The sequence below is a fragment of the Anoplophora glabripennis genome, unplaced genomic scaffold (genome assembly GCF_000390285.2).
Source record: "Anoplophora glabripennis isolate ALB-LARVAE unplaced genomic scaffold, Agla_2.0 scaffold452, whole genome shotgun sequence".
Lineage (NCBI taxonomy): Eukaryota > Metazoa > Arthropoda > Insecta > Coleoptera > Cerambycidae > Anoplophora > Anoplophora glabripennis.
In genome coordinates, this window is record NW_019416538.1 from 389,294 (window position 1) to 407,807 (window position 18,514).

Below are 18,514 nucleotides of genomic sequence, written 5' to 3' on the forward strand. Positions count from 1 at the left end.
TAATGTACATTTTATTAAGTTATAACTATGAACTTATCCGTTGTGGAATACATTTCCTATTTACATATATGCTAACGAAAACTCTCGTTGTATATTAGAAGGAGAGGCAGTTTTTAAGGCTGATCATGTGGTACTATATGGGAAAATTGAGCAAAGTTAATTTAAATTTAGAAATTTATATTATGTCTGCAGACTAGTGCCCTTACTTACTAACAACCCTCATGAAATTCAGGGAGTATTATCTATCGGCAATAATATTTTGAAAATTTCTTCAATGGTTTGATGAAAACTTAATTCTGGATTTTTCTTGGACCATGAAGAGCAAACTTGAACTGAACAATAATAGTTTGACAGTTTCTTCTTTCTATCCATAATTGCTGAAATTTTCCTCACACTATTTTCTTAAAATAACTGTGTTCAAAAAACGAACACTAAATTCAATTTTAAATAAAAACAAAACGAAATGTCACACACAGAAGAAATATTTATCTTGTTTCGCTAGTATCACTTGTCACCGCCGGAGGGCGAGCTCTTAGCTGCATTCGCGATAAAAGCGTATGTCACCTATTTGCAAGGAATGTAAAGCCCATGACATACTGTAACGTCACCAGCACCTTTAACCCTCCCCAAACAGGCCAAAGATTCCATGGAACCGGTTCCGAGAAGTAACGATTCCAAGGAACCTGTTCCGAACAACGGTTCCCTGGAATTGATACTTCCCAATGGCCAAGAGCCAACCCCAAAAGGGGTTAAGCGTCTCTGTTCTCTGTTCCATCGACCACTTCTCCTCCATCCCCGTTTCTGAGGATGATAGACCTCACAAACATAATGTCACGCTACCTCGATCCTCTTCAGTTCAGAGAGAATCGAGGTATTCGAAGTGGCTCTCTTTGGGGTTGGTTCTTGGCCATTGGGAAGTGAGGGAGATATTGGGGTGTGGATGAAGTGACAATATGCTCGTGGGCTTTACTCTCTTGAAAATGGGTAGTGATGAAATAGATATGGTTGGTAGCCAGGGCAATTTTTGGCAGTACAAATGGGCGACATCGCTATCCGCATTAATCAACCAATCAGTTGCCGAGATACTGAAAATCTGTTGCTTGCTTGCTCCCTGTTGACGAGAAAACAAACTACGTAAATTACGCAGTACAGTTTCTGTTATTAAACTATTTGCTGTTTTGTTAGTTCGTTTCACTTGCGAGAGATGTCGCGGTAACATTTATATTTACCTTGCTTATATAATTGCCAATGGAATGCAATCAGAATGAATTATTTTACAACGACATGCTAATGTTAATGTTCCGTAATGGGTAATTGTCCAAACAATAAATTGCTTGTAAAACACACCAACATACAAAAAAACACGTGTTTGTAAGACCAAATTTTTCCTCTGTATAAAATTTAATTGGATCGTAATAACGCCGAAAAAGGCACAAACATAACAAATTCTGCTAAAGTCCAAGTTGTTTGGCATAGCTGATTAGTCTTTGTCCCAATTATTCTCCGTGCCAGGCGGTGCTGGCGCAAACCCAGTGTATATGGAGGAGAAAGGTGTTTATAATTCTCAGTTCTCGTTCCACCAGAGGCGGAGAGAATACATGAATAATTTGATGGTGCGAACAAGTTAAGAACAAAAGCTAACTGAGGTTGATTTTGATGCTAAAATGAGTATAAATAAATTAATAAATCTTAATATTGTTAGAAAAGCAGCAAAAAAGATGTCATTTGATAGAGTTTGTATTGATAGTATTTGTTAAAATAAAAGAGATACAGGGCCGCGAATATCAAACTGAATCACCCGGTATATACAGAAATTGCCAAATTTGAAGGAACAAAAAACAGTACATATAAAAATGTATATATGTATAGGAGTATACACAGTTTTTGAATTTGTTATTGGCAGAATGCGCTAATTTAACATGTTTTTTAATTGAAAACATAAATTGGTTACTTCAAATAATGGACAATCTAGATTCTGGACAATCTAAAAATATAGTCTTTTAGAATACTTGCCTGTTTCTTTTTGTATTTAAAGCATCTGACTTGTGGACATATCCAGTCATTGTTTGGGTTTGTCTAAACAAAAGAAGTTTCAAGTAAATAAAAAAATATCTTAACAGATACGGAAACGAGATAAATCACAAGTAGTTGTGATAAATTTTAAAAAGCAAACATATCAACAGGTATTTGAATACAAAATTAAGTTTGAAATAGGTACTTATAAGAACAAACAAACTTACAAAATAATAATGCACTGTCTCTTCCCTCATACAAATTATTGTCTCTGGGCAAATCTTCTAGTTAAATTGAATGATTGTGTTATTATTATTGAAAATATACGTATAATTTAGCTTTTAAACTTATTATTTATACAAATAAATTAATTTGAACGAAAATATTTGAATTGCTTTGAATTAGATTGACAAATTTGTTGTTCACTTAACAATTCAAATACGTCTTGCATGTTCCTGATAATAAATATGCAAACATTACGCTGTTTGATTAGCATATTTTATCAAAATTACTTGAATTTTAGCCGCCCCCTAACAACATTCTAAGAAACGTGCCCGATATTTTATCTACAATTGTGGAAATTTTAAACAGGGTTATCTAGACAAATAGCAGATACTTCCGATGTAACGAAACGATTTTGTGAATTGTTTTTTAATGGTACAGCAGATAAATGCAAACAGCGTTATATTTCAAAATACAATTCATGAAAAAATTCCGCGGATAGTTATGAAGTTAAGGTCATTTTAGTTATACATTACATGCTACCAGAATTTTATCCACACAAACTTTATTAGCGCGTGATAATAAAAATCGTGAACAAATAATATGTGTAAATAACGCTTTGACGATTTTACATAAATATAATTGTTGCGCTAACGACGGCATAAAAGATAACCTTAAGTGAGCCAAACAAACAGTTCGCCATATCTATTAAAATTGGATTTCTCAAAGCAAACACGAAAATTAGATTTATTAGCCCTACTTTTCCTCGTTCCTATAAACTTCTAACACGTTTATATCGAATTACTGTAAATAAAACAATTACCGGCAGCTTTCACTCTTGCAATTGATTTAAATTTCATTACCGTCGAGTTTAATTGCCAAGAACACTTTTGAATTCAACAAGGACGAAAGCCATGTTTGGAAAAACGAAATATACGTTACACCTAAATGTATGCAAAGATGTTATAGCTTCTAGCGTTCAAATAAAAACGTGGTCGAAGTTGGCTCTGACACATTGGACGTAGGGCGTAGCTTATAGCGACCAACTTAACCTCATTTCTCAACGAGCTGTATAGCAGCTGTCAGTTTCAATAACGTTAATGACTATATAACTTTATTTTAAAGAATAATCGTGATAACAATAACAAACAATTAAAGGAGCTGCGGAAAGTGTCCCCCTCCTTGTTATAACAATAAATTAAAGCAGCTGCTGAAAGTGTCCCCCTCCTTGTTCCAAGCACTTTTCACACCTGTTCCTCAAAGAATTAAAGACATTTTCTAAGATGCTCGGGGTATTGTTAATTTCACGAATCTTGTCTATAAGTCGAGCCTGCAGATGGTTTAAATCAGGAATAGGCAGTTNGGTCATTTTAGATGAAAAAACCGCGGAGTGCTATTAAATTAGAGGGTGGAAATTGGAGATAGGGGTGAAAATGCACCCCTTCCAGTTTTTTAATTGTAGATCGAAAACGAAGCAAAATTTCGCTATAGTTCATAGGAAAAATTATTTAAAGAATTGAATTTCCCATCGAAATGGCTTATCTAAGAAATTTTATAGGAAAATTATATGCAAAAAATCGTTAATAAACAATTTGAAAAAAGCAAAAAATTCGATTTTTTGATTTTTTTTTACTATTTTGCAACTAGTTTTTTTTGGAGTAAAGATAGGTATAGGCATTGCTTCATAAAAAAAAATAGATAAAATTTCCTACAAAATAAGAAAGTATTTTTGGATGAAAATAGTCAAATTTTCGATTTTCGTCGCGTCTAGCCTTATACGTTTTAATTCTCATTTTTTTGCAAAAAAGGAAGGAAATAAGACGTTCAAGGATTTTCATAACATGACTTGTTCGAAGGGTCATTAAAAATGAAAAAAACGCGGGGTTGAAATTTTGAAAATAGGGGTGAAAATGCACTTTTGCAGTTTTTTAAATATAGCACGAAAATGAAGCAAAATTTCGATATAGTTCATAGGAAAAAATTGGTAGAGAATTTAATTTCCCATCGAAAAGGCTTATTTAAAGAATTTAAAAGAAAAATTTTATGCAAAAAATCATTAACTTTTTTACTCTAATTTTTTTTAGTAGAAGTAGGTAAAGAAAATTGCTGTACAAAAAAACTAAATGAGATTCCCTTCAAAATAATGCGTTTTCAAAAGTTTTGGACTAATATTGACTGAGGTATAACCGGTCAAACTTAAATATTTTTTAGATTTTCGTCGTTTTTAACATAATAATGATTTGACATTGGACATAATAATATTAATAATTCTTATTATTTTTAGAACAAATTGGTTCTTTACTTAATTAAAAATTATTCCAAGTTTTATTTGTTAATAATAAGTAAAGATTTTCACAACAAAAGTAAAAAGAAAATCAAAAAATCTTATTTTTTGCTTATTTTAAAAATTTTTGGTTTTTTTGCATAAAATTTTTTAAATAAACCTTTTCGATGGGAAATTCAATTCACAGAATAAATTTCCCTATGAACGATAGCGGAATTTTGCTTCGTTTTCGAGCTACAATTATTAAAAAACTGAAAGGGGAAATTGGAGATAGGGAATCTCCAATTTCCACTCTCCAATTTAATAGCACTCCGCGGTTTTTTCATTTAAATTGACCATTTGAACGATTCATGTAATAAAATATCTTGAACGTCATAGTTCTTTCAAAAATCCTATAATCAATAAAGTTTCTGAACCTAAAATAACAACTTAAAAGAAACAGAGGCAACACTACTGCTGCGAGGGACTAAGTACCGCGGCTCATCGTCCGCGATATTCACCCGGTAATAGCTAACAAATGGAATGTCAGGGCAAGCTGGGTAATATAAACTTTTTCGTATCCGGTTCGCGTTGTTTGAAGTTTCGCCGAGTCGTGCTTTATTTACGCCAGGGGTCACACCGGTTTGTTTTCCGCGCGCGGAAACGTGTACATCGCAAAATTACCGCCGCGGTAATCCAAAATCAATCACAACAAAACGTGGAGGTGTACATAACTACGATAATATTATTCACATATTTTATAAAGCATGCAAACATTATGTTATAACGCTTTTCAATAAACAGAAGTGAATTTTCTTGGATCCCACAAATCAGTGTTTTGTGTTAAATTTGAAGGCCAAAACTAACTGGAACACTTAAACTGTTTGTTTTTTTAATCGGATATACGCAGCTACGACCCAATAATTTCTTTTATGTGCACTTAATTGATTGCTCGTTATAAATTAATTTATACGCGTAGCAGCTCTCACAAACCTCAAGATTTTCTCTTTACGCCGAAATGTTCCCAGCGATGTCACAAAACAGAGGCGGCTCGTGGAGTAGGAAGGGTAATTTTAAGAAAAGCGAAGTGGTTAATAACTTTTTCGTTGACGTCCTTTATCTGCTTTATCAACAATTCTTCTATACCGACGAGCCGACGAGTACATTTAACTTTTCTTGTCTTATTGTATATCTTAAAAATGTGTTCATCCTTTTTAAAGTTAAAAAAAATCGCTCACTTTCGACTATTTTCATAAAGAGGGAACGCAATATCACCAATTTGTCTTGTGGCGTACACAATCTAATTTTTCATAAAACACATGTATAGGAGTATTTGTTGACCCACCAAGGACTTCCCAAGAAAGGATAAAACGAAAAAATAAGAGAAAAACTAGAACATTATGGTAACTGACCTATTAGGCTATTGATTATATAAAAAAAACAGGGTTGAAAGGAACTATGACGTACAAGTAATTTTATTGTATGAATCGTACAGAGGGTAATTTTAAATGAAAAAACCGCGGAGTGCTATTAAATTAGAGGATGGAAATTAGAGATAGGGGTGAAAATGCACCCCTTTCAGTTTTTTAATTGTAGCTCGAAACGAAGCAAAATTTCCCTATAGTTCATAGGATAAATTATTTAGAGAATTGAATTTCCCATCGAAATGGCTTATTTTATGCAAAAAAATCGTTAATAAACAATTTGAAACAAAGCAAAAATTTCGATTCTTTAATTTTTTTCACTTTTTCGTCTCTAGTTTTTTTTCGAGTAAAGACAGGTATGGACATTGATTAAAAAAAAAGTGGATAAAATTTCCTTCAAAAAAGGTTGTGAAGTATTTTTGGATGAAAATTGACTGATATATGGCCGCTCAAACTTACAATTAGCCAATTTTTCGATTTTTGTCGCGTTTTTACCCTTATACGTTTTAATTCTAATTTTTTGCAAAAAAAAAAGAAAGAAATAAGACTTCAAGGATTTTCATCACATGACTTGTTCGAAGGGTCATTAAAAATGAAAAAACCGCGGGGTACTATTAAATTAGAGGGTTGAAATTGAAGATAGGGGTGAAAATGCACTTTTGCAGTTTTTTAAATATAGCACGAAAACGAAGCAAAATTTCGGAGGAAATTTCATACGAAAAATTTTCTAGAGAATTGAATTTCCCATCGAAATGGCTTATTTAAAAAATTTAAATGAAAAATTGTATGCAAAAAATAGATAATAAACAATTTAAAAAAAAAGCAAAAAATAAAATTTAGTTTCTTTTTACTTTTTTGACTAAGTTGTGAAAATCTTTATTTAAGTATTACTAAATAATACTTCAAATAATTTTTTATTAAGTAAATAACCAATTTGTCGTAAAAATAATAAGAATTATAATCATCATTATGTTAAAAACGACGAAAATCTAAAAAATATTCAAGTTTGACCGGTTATAATTCAGTCAATATTAATCCAAAAACTATTGAAAACGCTTCGTGCAACTCCCTTGGATTCGACAATGCCTATGTATGTTTTCAACCACGAAAATTGAATAATTTCAAATATTTCGATTTTTCACCACCAAGAACGGCGGTGACAGCATTTTTAATATTAAGGCGATGTTTCGCATTGTATTAGCTGAAAACATACATAGGCATTGTCGAAACCAAGAGAGTTGCACGAACAAAATTTGGACAGGACATAGCTAATACAATGCGAAACATCGCCTTAATGTTAAAAATTCTTGGTAGTGAAAATTCGAAATATTTGAAATTATGTATATAATAAATCATTTTGAAGGGAATTTCATCTAGTTTTTTTATACAGCAATTTTCTTTGCCTACTTCTATTAAAAAAAATGAGGGTCAAAAAAGTAAAGAAAATCCAAAAATCTTANACCAATACCCGTGATGATACAAGTAACCAATAAATTTACTCTTAACTCTAGACTAAACTAGTCTTACTCTTTCTACATCTAAATGATTTTTTTCAGATATTCCTGGAAATGGTATTTCAGACGTTGGGGATTGCTTTATGTTTAAGTCAAGGATATTTCGTCTCTTAAGAAAGGTCTAATAAATTTTTCATCGTTAACTTCTTCAACCGGTTGTATTGGTCAAACCAATATTCTAAAGATATTATTTATACATTTCTCAGAACCTTTCGTGACGGACAAAAATATACATATTAATTTTAGAAAAAAAAAGTAAAGATGTACGGTAGATATTAAATACTTGTTTTCCTGCACATGGTTATACTGAGAAGTACATATAAAAAAATTTAAAAGTTGTAATTTTAATTCAAAACTCAAACTGAGAGGAAATATGCAGTAAATTTGTTATGTATTTAATTAATTTCAGTGATTAAGGAAATTTTTGCAATCATAACACTCGTAAGATGGTTTACCGACGTAAGAAAACGGAAATTGTAATTTGTGATAGTCCAATTCCAATGAATATGCAGAGGAAGTTTATATAACACTGAGAAAAATGTAATGTGTAACAGAATTCCACAGAAAATTTCGATTACATTTTTTTTTATGTCTAGACGTTTATAGAAATTTAAAAATAATTTTATTAAGAAAAATTCTTATAAATTTCCTAAGGAAAAAATGTAAACTATTATTATGAAACATTTAGTAAATTTCAAAAAGTTATATGAAAGAGTAAAAATCTATTTCATTCAAAGTAAAATTTATGTATTAAAACTTACAGAAAATTTTTTCCAGTGGTGCGACACAAATTTTAAAAATTTATTCATATACCTACGCTACTGGTTTGAATTAAGATGTAATTTTTTTCAAGATGAACGCTATTTTATTAACGTATTGATATTGTACATCGAAAATATCTTCAATTGTTCACAAGATATTTAGATAGATCAATTTTTTTTAAACTCCACGCTGTATCTCAAAAATGAGAGCTTCAACAACGACCAACAATTTTATAAAATAACTACATTCGTTTGCGCTACGTTTCAAAATCCCTTACGGTTCGTTATTGTTCACTTTCCGTTAAGTGTCCAAACTATTGTGAACCACCTTGTGAAAGTGTTTTTTTTTTTACTTTTTATTTAAAAAAACGTGGTTAGTGTCGTGTGTAAACCAATCGGACCAGACAAAATCTTAACATGATCGCAATTGCTGAATGCAACATAAAAAAACTAAACTTAGATTTAAGCATTACAACAACAAAAATACATCCAGTCCAAAGTACATCCTAACACACTGTATTCCTGTATGTTCGAGGTCAACCTCGATCCGCCCAGCCCCTCAACGAGTCGCCGCTGGCCCGATGCGAGCATAAAAATTTCCTTTCATGGTTTAACGACACCAGAAGACAATGAAGACCCAGGAATTTGAACTCGAGGCATTATGCAGTAGTTTCCACATCGAATACATTAATCGGACAGACTGTTGGTTTGGAAGAGGATAGCGGTGCTTCAGCGGGACATTTGAAGGACAACGTCAAGCGTAGAAAAGTCCCGGATATGATTGATTACGGGTAGGTGTAGGTAGGGGGTGGAAATCCGAACGGATTTTTCAAGGAAATGGAAAATGACACGCTCTCGATATTTATTCATTTATTATGATAAAAACTGGTTCGAGGCATGGGTAGAAATGTAAATAATGATTTTTATTTCATTAATTATTAATGGTGTAGTCGATAAAAAAGCGTATTTTAATGGTTGTTATACGAACAAAGCTAAATAGTCCTGCTCAGCTTTTACAGAAAGAATGCGTTCAAAAATATTAACGTAATTTTAAATTAGATGAAACCAAATTATCCGCAAAGAAAAGAATTATAAAAAAAGAAATGTTAAAATAAAAAACAACAACCGCAAACATTAAAGTTGAAAATTTATTGTAATTTCTGACTGCGCATACTTCTGATTGCTATGCGAAGAAAGCTAGTAGCTTTGTTCGCAAAGTAATCAGAAATAGTTCTGAACTGTCAGAAGGATGTGGATAGAATATGTTGTACGAATGCCCTGCTCATGTATCGGATTGTTCGCGGACAAAGCTAATAGTTTTTATTCGCAAAGCACAGAAGCATGTGAATAGCAAATGTAGGGAAATTACTTCTTATTGCTTTGCGAACAAAGCTACAATCCCTGTTCCATCGCTTCCTACCGTTAGAACCATGTGTATTGGTCGCTCGAGTGGTATCTGAAGGTCAAAAATTCACTATTACAAATACGTTCGTGCTCCTAAAGATTGGAAACTATTTCCGGTTGTTTTACGAACACAGCCAATTGCCTTGTTCGCAGAGCAATCGGAAATAGTTTTCAACCGTCACAGGCATGCGCATAGCAATATAATGAAAATTCAAATGATGATTTATCGCGAACAAAGCTAATATCTTTGTTCGTAGAGAAATCAGAAACAGTTTCTAGTTGTGCCAATATAAAGGTGAAAATTTTATTACTTAAATGAACTCGTCAGTATTTGCCAAATTCTTGTAACGTAAAAGACTAGGCTTCGAGAGTTTTATTAATTCCCCGCAGCCACGGTACGACTTAGAAACATTCCCGTGGCCGACCAGCCTATTATTTAATCTCATTTAAGCGTGTCCATTAGCGAGTCCGGCATTTCCTCTAGAACCTCCTCATCTGCCACTTACGTGGACCGGGCGACATTCCCAACGAAATGAATAAAATAATAACTGTTCCGCGATCTGCCCCGTCCCCGTCCGCCGCCCTCCACCTCGCGGGCGTCATCAATGGTTGCCAAGCAACCGGTCCCATCTCGACGCGGCACCACCGGCCGCTGCATCCTCGGCGGATGAGATAATCGCGGACAGCGGGAGGGAACAGAGAACGCCGCCGCCGGTTGCGAGAGAGAGGCAGGGCCAGCAGTTTCCTCCAGTTCGGTGTCGACCGCCTAGCTGAGTGGCGTCTGTTCGTAAGTTGTTCGCGTTTCGCCGCGTCGCGGGAATGCTATTGCTCTCTGACATTGCCTGCCGCTCGCCAGCCGAGGAATTCTACTCGAAAGGTCAGGCACGCTGTAGCTCTCGGTACGACTTCACGGTGACCTATTGAGGATTCCGAACTGGGGTGCGGTGTTGTTTTTTTTTGTGGATAACAGGGTTCGGTATCCTATTTGGTACACTCGAAGACTTCCGTTTAACACTCTAAGTTCGTTGGGCAGTGGTGAAATTACTTTTAGTGTGGTAAGGGTCCTAGTTTTACGACATATCTAAGCTAGAACTTTAAGAATCGTCAAACCAGCCCGAGAAAACTAAAAAATTGGAAGATAATGAGCCAATTTTGACAGTTTTGAAAAAAAATGAAAACTGCACGACCACCACCTGAAGAAAACATTTTTTTATAAAAAATCACAATTTCCTCATTAGATGACTTGAACGGAGATTATAATTGCCGTAAACTGATTAACAAATAATAATTAATTAAAATCTCTTGAATTCAGATCGGGACTTCTAGGAGGTCATAAAATTTGCCTACATTTTCCCACTCTGTTACATTTTCGAGTTATTTAGAATTTTGAAATCTTACGTGGTATTAAAACTTTAGAATTCAAAAATCCCAATACTGTAAGAAATATGAAGATATTAGCAAGCAGGATTTGATAATGCAAAAGAAATCTAAATTTGAAAACAGACCAGAAAATTCAGTAAATTTTTTTGATCTCCTGGAAATCCCGATCTAAACTCTAAGGACTTTTAATTATCTTTTGTTACGCAGTTTCTGATATAATTGATCACCCTGTATATAAAATCAAGGAATTATAGTAACAGTTTCAACAGTTTGAGAATCAGAAACTTTTACAAAGAATAACATTTTTTCAAATAACTCGAACAAAAAATATTTCGCCTCCTTCAAACATTTACATATTTTAAAAACGAAAACACATTTTACGATAAATATTACACTATTTTTAGCCTTTTCCCGGAAAGCGATTCGGTCATCAAAATAAACAAATAAATTTGGGTTAAAACTGTTGTTTTCGAACCGAAACGTGTGGGAAAATCAGTTTTTGATATACTGTGTGTCTGGTTTTTCGTGTTAACACTCCCTTCAATACAAACAGACCGGCGGATTCGAGTGGGACTATTTTTTTATTTGTAGGGCCCTGAAAAATCATCATTTAGCAGGAATATTAAAAAAATATATAGATTTTTATAATATTTTGTTATAAATATCACTAACTGATACCACACAAAATAATTTACACATATTTCGCAAATAAAAAGGTTATTAAATATCACAAAAAATGTATTAAAAACTATAACTACCCTGTATTTTTATGAGAAATGTTTTTGTGGGAACTCTGAAAAGTAAAAATAAGTGTTTTCACCTCGGTTTTAAAAATAACGATTCCAACAGTACATTGCTTAACACTTAGTTTTCACAGAGAAGCATTGGAATTATGTAGACTGGTACCTATTGCTTTAGTCCGCAAAATATTTTTATTACGGCCCTGGTCAGTGCTTCTTCATCCAAGGTCACCAAAAACTACTGAATAAGATCACAGCGCCGACAATTGAGTGAAACTGCTAGTTTACATAATAATATGCTGTGATTCTACTATATCTCGAGAACCAAAAACGTTATATCCGAAAAACAGGGTTAAAACTATTACGTTCAAGCAATTTTATTGCATGAATCGTTCAAAGGGTCATTTTAAATGAAAAAACCGCGGAGTGCTATTAAATTAGAGGGTGGAAATTAGAGATAGGGGTGAAAATGCACCCCTTCCAGTTTTTTAATTGTAGCTCGAAAACGAAGTAAAATTTCGGTATAGTTCATAGGAAAAATTATTTAAAGAATTGAATTTCCCATCGAAATGGCTTCCTTAAAAAATTTTATAGGAAAATTTTATGCAAAAAATCGTTAATAAACAATTTGAAAAAAAGCAAAAAATTCGATTTTTTATAGGCATTGCTTCATAAAAAAAAATAGATAAAATTTCCTACAAAATAAGAAAGTATTTTTGGATGAAAATAGTCAAATTTTCGATTTTCGTCGCGTCTAGCCTTATACGTTTTAATTCTCATTTTTTTGCAAAAAAGGAAGGAAATAAGACGTTCAAGGATTTTCATAACATGACTTGTTCGAAGGGTCATTAAAAATGAAAAATACGCGGGGTTGAAATTTTGAAAATAGGGGTGAAAATGCACTTTTGCAGTTTTTTAAATATAGCACGAAAATGAAGCAAAATTTCGATATAGTTCATAGGAAAAAATAGATAGAGAATTTAATTTCCCATCGAAAAGGCTTATTTAAAGAATTTAAAAGAAAAATTTTATGCAAAAAATCATTAACTTTTTTTACTCTATTTTTTTTTTAGTAGAAGTAGGTAAAGAAAATTGCTGTACAAAAAAACTAAATGAGATTCCCTTCAAAATAATGCGTTTTCAAAAGTTTTGGACTAATAATTGACTGAGGTATAACCGGTCAAACTTAAATATTTTTTAGATTTTCGTCGTTTTTAACATAATAATGATTTGACATTGGACATAATAATATTAATAATTCTTATTATTTTTAGAACAAATTGGTTCTTTACTTAATTAAAAATTATTCCAAGTTTTATTTGTTAATAATAAGTAGATTTTCACAACAAAAGTAAAAAGAAAATCAAAAAATCTTATTTTTTGCTTATTTTAAAAATTTTTGGTTTTTTTGCATAAAATTTTTTAAATAAACCTTTTCGATGGGAAATTCAATTCACAGAATAAATTTCCCTATGAACGATAGCGGAATTTTGCTTCGTTTTCGAGCTACAATTATTAAAAAACTGAAAGGGGAAATTGGAGATAGGGAATCTCCAATTTCCACTCTCCAATTTAATAGCACTCCGCGGTTTTTTCATTTAAATTGACCATTTGAACGATTCATGTAATAAAATATCTTGAACGTCATAGTTCTTTCAAAAATCCTATAATCAATAAAGTTTCTGAACCTAAAATAACAACTTAAAAGAAACAGAGGCAACACTACTGCTGCGAGGGACTAAGTACCGCGGCTCATCGTCCGCGATATTCACCCGGTAATAGCTAACAAATGGAATGTCAGGGCAAGCTGGGTAATATAAACTTTTTCGTATCCGGTTCGCGTTGTTTGAAGTTTCGCCGAGTCGTGCTTTATTTACGCCAGGGGTCACACCGGTTTGTTTTCCGCGCGCGGAAACGTGTACATCGCAAAATTACCGCCGCGGTAATCCAAAATCAATCACAACAAAACGTGGAGGTGTACATAACTACGATAATATTATTCACATATTTTATAAAGCATGCAAACATTATGTTATAACGCTTTTCAATAAACAGAAGTGAATTTTCTTGGATCCCACAAATCAGTGTTTTGTGTTAAATTTGAAGGCCAAAACTAACTGGAACACTTAAACTGTTTGTTTTTTTAATCGGATATACGCAGCTACGACCCAATAATTTCTTTTATGTGCACTTAATTGATTGCTCGTTATAAATTAATTTATACGCGTAGCAGCTCTCACAAACCTCAAGATTTTCTCTTTACGCCGAAATGTTCCCAGCGATATCACAAAGCAGAGGCGGCTCGTGGAGTAGAAAGGATAATTTTAAGAAAAGCGAAGTGGTCAATAACTTTCTCGTTGACGTCCTTTATCTGCTTTATCAACAATTCTTCTATACCGACGAGCCGACGAGTACATTTAACTTTTCTTGTCTTATTGTGTATCTTAAAAATGTGTTCATCCTTTTTAAAGTTGAAAAAAAAACGCTCACTTTCGACTATTGCCATAAAGCACCAATTTCATGTGTCGTACACAATCTAATTTTTCATAAACCACATGTATCATGTATTATATTATTAGGCTATTTATTATATTAAAAAAAAACAGGGTTATAAGAAACTATGACGTTGAAGCAATTTTATTGTATGAATCGTTGAAAGGGTCATTTTAGAGGAAAAAACCACGGAGTGCTATTAAATTAGAGGGCTGAAATTGAAGATAGGGGTGAAAATGCACTTTTAAATATAGCACGAAAACGAAGCAAAATTTCGCTATAGTTCATAGGAAAAATTATTTAGAGAATTGAATTTCCCATCGAAATGGCTTATTTAAAAATGTATGCAAAAAATCGTTAATAAACAATTCGAAAAAAGCAAAAAATTCGATTTTTTGATTTTTTTGCCTCTAGTTCTATTTTTGAGTAAAGATAGGTATAGGCATTGCTTCATAAAAAAAAGTAGATAAAATTTCCTTCAAAATAAAAGGTTGTAAAGTAATTTGGATGAAAATTGAGTCATTTTTTGCAAAAAGGGAAGGAAATAAGACGTTCAAGGATTTTCATCACATGACTTGTTTGAAGGGTCACTAAAAATGAAAAAATCGCGGGATGCTATTAAATTAGAGGGTTGAATTTGAAGATAGGGGTGAAAATGCACTTTTGCAGTTTTTTAAATATAGCACGAAAACGAAGCAAAATTTCGGTATAGTTCATAGGAAAAATTTTGTAGAGAATTGAATTTCCCATCGAAATGGATTTAAAAAATTTAAAAGAAAAATTTTATGCAAAAAATCGTTAATAAACAATTTAAAAAAAGCAAATATGTAATAAGATTTTTTTTTACTTTTTTGCTCCTAAGTTGTGAAAATTTTTATTTATTACTAACAAATAAAACTTCAAATAATTTTTTATTAAGTAAAGAACGAATTGGTTGTAAAAATAATAAGAATTGTAATCATCATTAGGTTAAAAACAAATAAAACTTTTCAAATATTTTTTTATTAAGTAAAAAACCAATAATTGGTTGTAAAAATAATAAGAATTATAATCATCATTAGGTTAAAAACGACGAAAATCTAAAAAATATTTAAGTTTGACCGGTTATAACTGTCAATATTAGTCCAAAAGCTTTTGAAAACGCTTCGTGCAACTCTCTTGGTTTCGAAAATGCCTATGTATATTTTCAGCCACGAAAATTGAATAATTTCAAATATTTCGAATTTTCACCACCAAGAACGGCGGTGACAACATTTTTAACAAGCTGAAAACATACATAGGCATTGTCGAAACCAAGAAAGTTGCACGAACAAAATTTGGATAGGACGTAGTGAAACATTGCCTTAATGTTAAAAATGTTGTCACCGCCGTTCTTGGTAGTGAAAATTCGAAATATTTGAAATTATGAATAATAAATCATTTTAAAGGGAATTTCATCTAGTTTTTTTGTACAGCAATTTTCTTTGCCTACTTCTACTAAAAAAAATTAATCAAAAAGTAAAAAAATAAAAAAATCTTAATTTTTGCTTTTTTAAAATTGTTTAACGATTTTTTGCATACATTTTTTTTTTTAATTTTTTAAATATGCTATTTTGATGGGAAATTCAATTTTCTACAAAATTTTTCCTATGAACTATACCCAAATTTTGCTTCGTTTTCGTGCTATATTAAAAAAACTGCAAAAGTGCATTTTCACCCCTATCTTCAATTTCAACCCTCTAATTTAATAACACTCCACGCACTCCACGGTTTTTCCATCTCAAATGACCATTTGAACGATTCATGTAATAAAATATCTTGAACGTCATAGTTCCTTTAAAAATAATCCTATAATCAATAACCTATATAATTGCTAACAAACTTTGAACCGTTCTGGCTAAACAATGATCGGAAAAAAATTCCAGCAATCTTTACAAAAATTCACCCATCTCTCCTAAAACTTTTTAATCTGTTTACCGCTAGAAGCGGCCTAGTACCATCCTGCAAGATGGCATTCGAAGATACATATTTCTCTGTAACTGTTCAGGAGAAAGACATAGCTGAGTTGACTAACGATTATTAANAAAAATGTATTAAAAACTATAACTACCCTGTATTTTTATGAGAAATGTTTTTGTGGGAACTCTGAAAAGTAAAAATAAGTGTTTTCACCTCGGTTCATAACATTTACACACTTTTATTAATGTGTAAACAAATTATACGATAAATACAAGAATAAATATAACATTTTTAACTTTTTCTCAGTGTGAATCAGTGTTGGTGCTTTTGCCTTTAATGCGGCTGACGTGTGGGGGAAGTCAGTTGATTGAAATAAAATACGTAAGACATTATAGTATAAAATTAATATGGATATAAACAGTATAAATGTTTTGCTTTGAGTAACATTTTAAAGCTTATTGTAAAATAAAAATAAAAATGGAATCAGAAACTCTTATCTCATTAGAAATTTAATATACTCGTCGAATTGTCAGAATTCGTCAAAATGAAACGGGACTTTCAATGATAATAAAACTCAATATTTCAGTTACCAGTTGACACATAATTAGATAAAAGCATTAGCTCAAGTTTCTGCAGTCTATGTCACAGCTTCTATAAACCAGCTAATTCAGATGTGTGTAATAAACAAATACGTACCTATATAAAAATTTTACAATTTGGAAATTTTATTCGATTAAATTCAGTATAGTTTTTCAGAAATATTTCTTACAGTAGATTCTGTGTATTTTCTAAAAACATAAATCAATGCGTAATAATTTATTATGATAAAAACATTATAAATCTTTTTCGATATTTGCAATACATTTTAAAAATAACGATTCCAACAGTACATTGCTTAACACTTAGTTTTCACAGAGAAGCATTGGAATTATGTAGACTGGTACCTATTGCTTTAGTCCGCAAAATATTTTTATTACGGCCCTGGTCAGTGCTTTTTCATCCAAGGTCACCAAAAACTACTGAATAAGATCACAGCGCCGACAATTGAGTGAAACTGCTAGTTTACATAATAATATGCTGTGATTCTACTATATCTCGAGAACCAAAAACGTTATATCCGAAAAACAGGGTTAAAACTATTACGTTCAAGCAATTTTATTGCATGAATCGTTCAAAGGGTCATTTTAAATGAAAAAACCGCGGAGTGCTATTAAATTAGAGGGTGGAAATTAGAGATAGGGGTGAAAATGCACCCCTTCCAGTTTTTTAATTGTAGCTCGAAAACGAAGTAAAATTTCGGTATAGTTCATAGGAAAAATTATTTAAAGAATTGAATTTCCCATCGAAATGGCTTCCTTAAAAAATTTTATAGGAAAATTTTATGCAAAAAATCGTTAATAAACAATTTGAAAAAAAGCAAAAAATTCGATTTTTTATAGGCATTGCTTCATAAAAAAAAATAGATAAAATTTCCTACAAAATAAGAAAGTATTTTTGGATGAAAATAGTCAAATTTTCGATTTTCGTCGCGTCTAGCCTTATACGTTTTAATTCTCATTTTTTTGCAAAAAAGGAAGGAAATAAGACGTTCAAGGATTTTCATAACATGACTTGTTCGAAGGGTCATTAAAAATGAAAAATACGCGGGGTTGAAATTTTGAAAATAGGGGTGAAAATGCACTTTTGCAGTTTTTTAAATATAGCACGAAAATGAAGCAAAATTTCGATATAGTTCATAGGAAAAAATAGATAGAGAATTTAATTTCCCATCGAAAAGGCTTATTTAAAGAATTTAAAAGAAAAATTTTATGCAAAAAATCATTAACTTTTTTTACTCTATTTTTTTTTTAGTAGAAGTAGGTAAAGAAAATTGCTGTACAAAAAAACTAAATGAGATTCCCTTCAAAATAATGCGTTTTCAAAAGTTTTGGACTAATAATTGACTGAGGTATAACCGGTCAAACTTAAATATTTTTTAGATTTTCGTCGTTTTTAACATAATAATGATTTGACATTGGACATAATAATATTAATAATTCTTATTATTTTTAGAACAAATTGGTTCTTTACTTAATTAAAAATTATTCCAAGTTTTATTTGTTAATAATAAGTAGATTTTCACAACAAAAGTAAAAAGAAAATCAAAAAATCTTATTTTTTGCTTATTTTAAAAATTTTTGGTTTTTTTGCATAAAATTTTTTAAATAAACCTTTTCGATGGGAAATTCAATTCACAGAATAAATTTCCCTATGAACGATAGCGGAATTTTGCTTCGTTTTCGAGCTACAATTATTAAAAAACTGAAAGGGGTGCATTTTCACCCCTATTTCCAATTTCCACCCTCTAATTTAATAGGACTCC

The 18,514-nt window shown here is 31.8% G+C and overlaps 1 protein-coding gene across 1 annotated transcript in view; it reads left to right on the plus strand.

Annotated features, from left to right (window-relative positions):
- Nucleotides 1-10,299: 10,299 nt before the first annotated feature.
- The window catches only part of LOC108912503, a gene marked incomplete at its 3' end in the record, with an annotated part of 23,031 nt that continues 14,816 nt past the window's right edge, over nt 10,300-18,514 (plus strand). The window contains 1 exon segment of the mRNA XM_018717741.1: nt 10,300-10,656.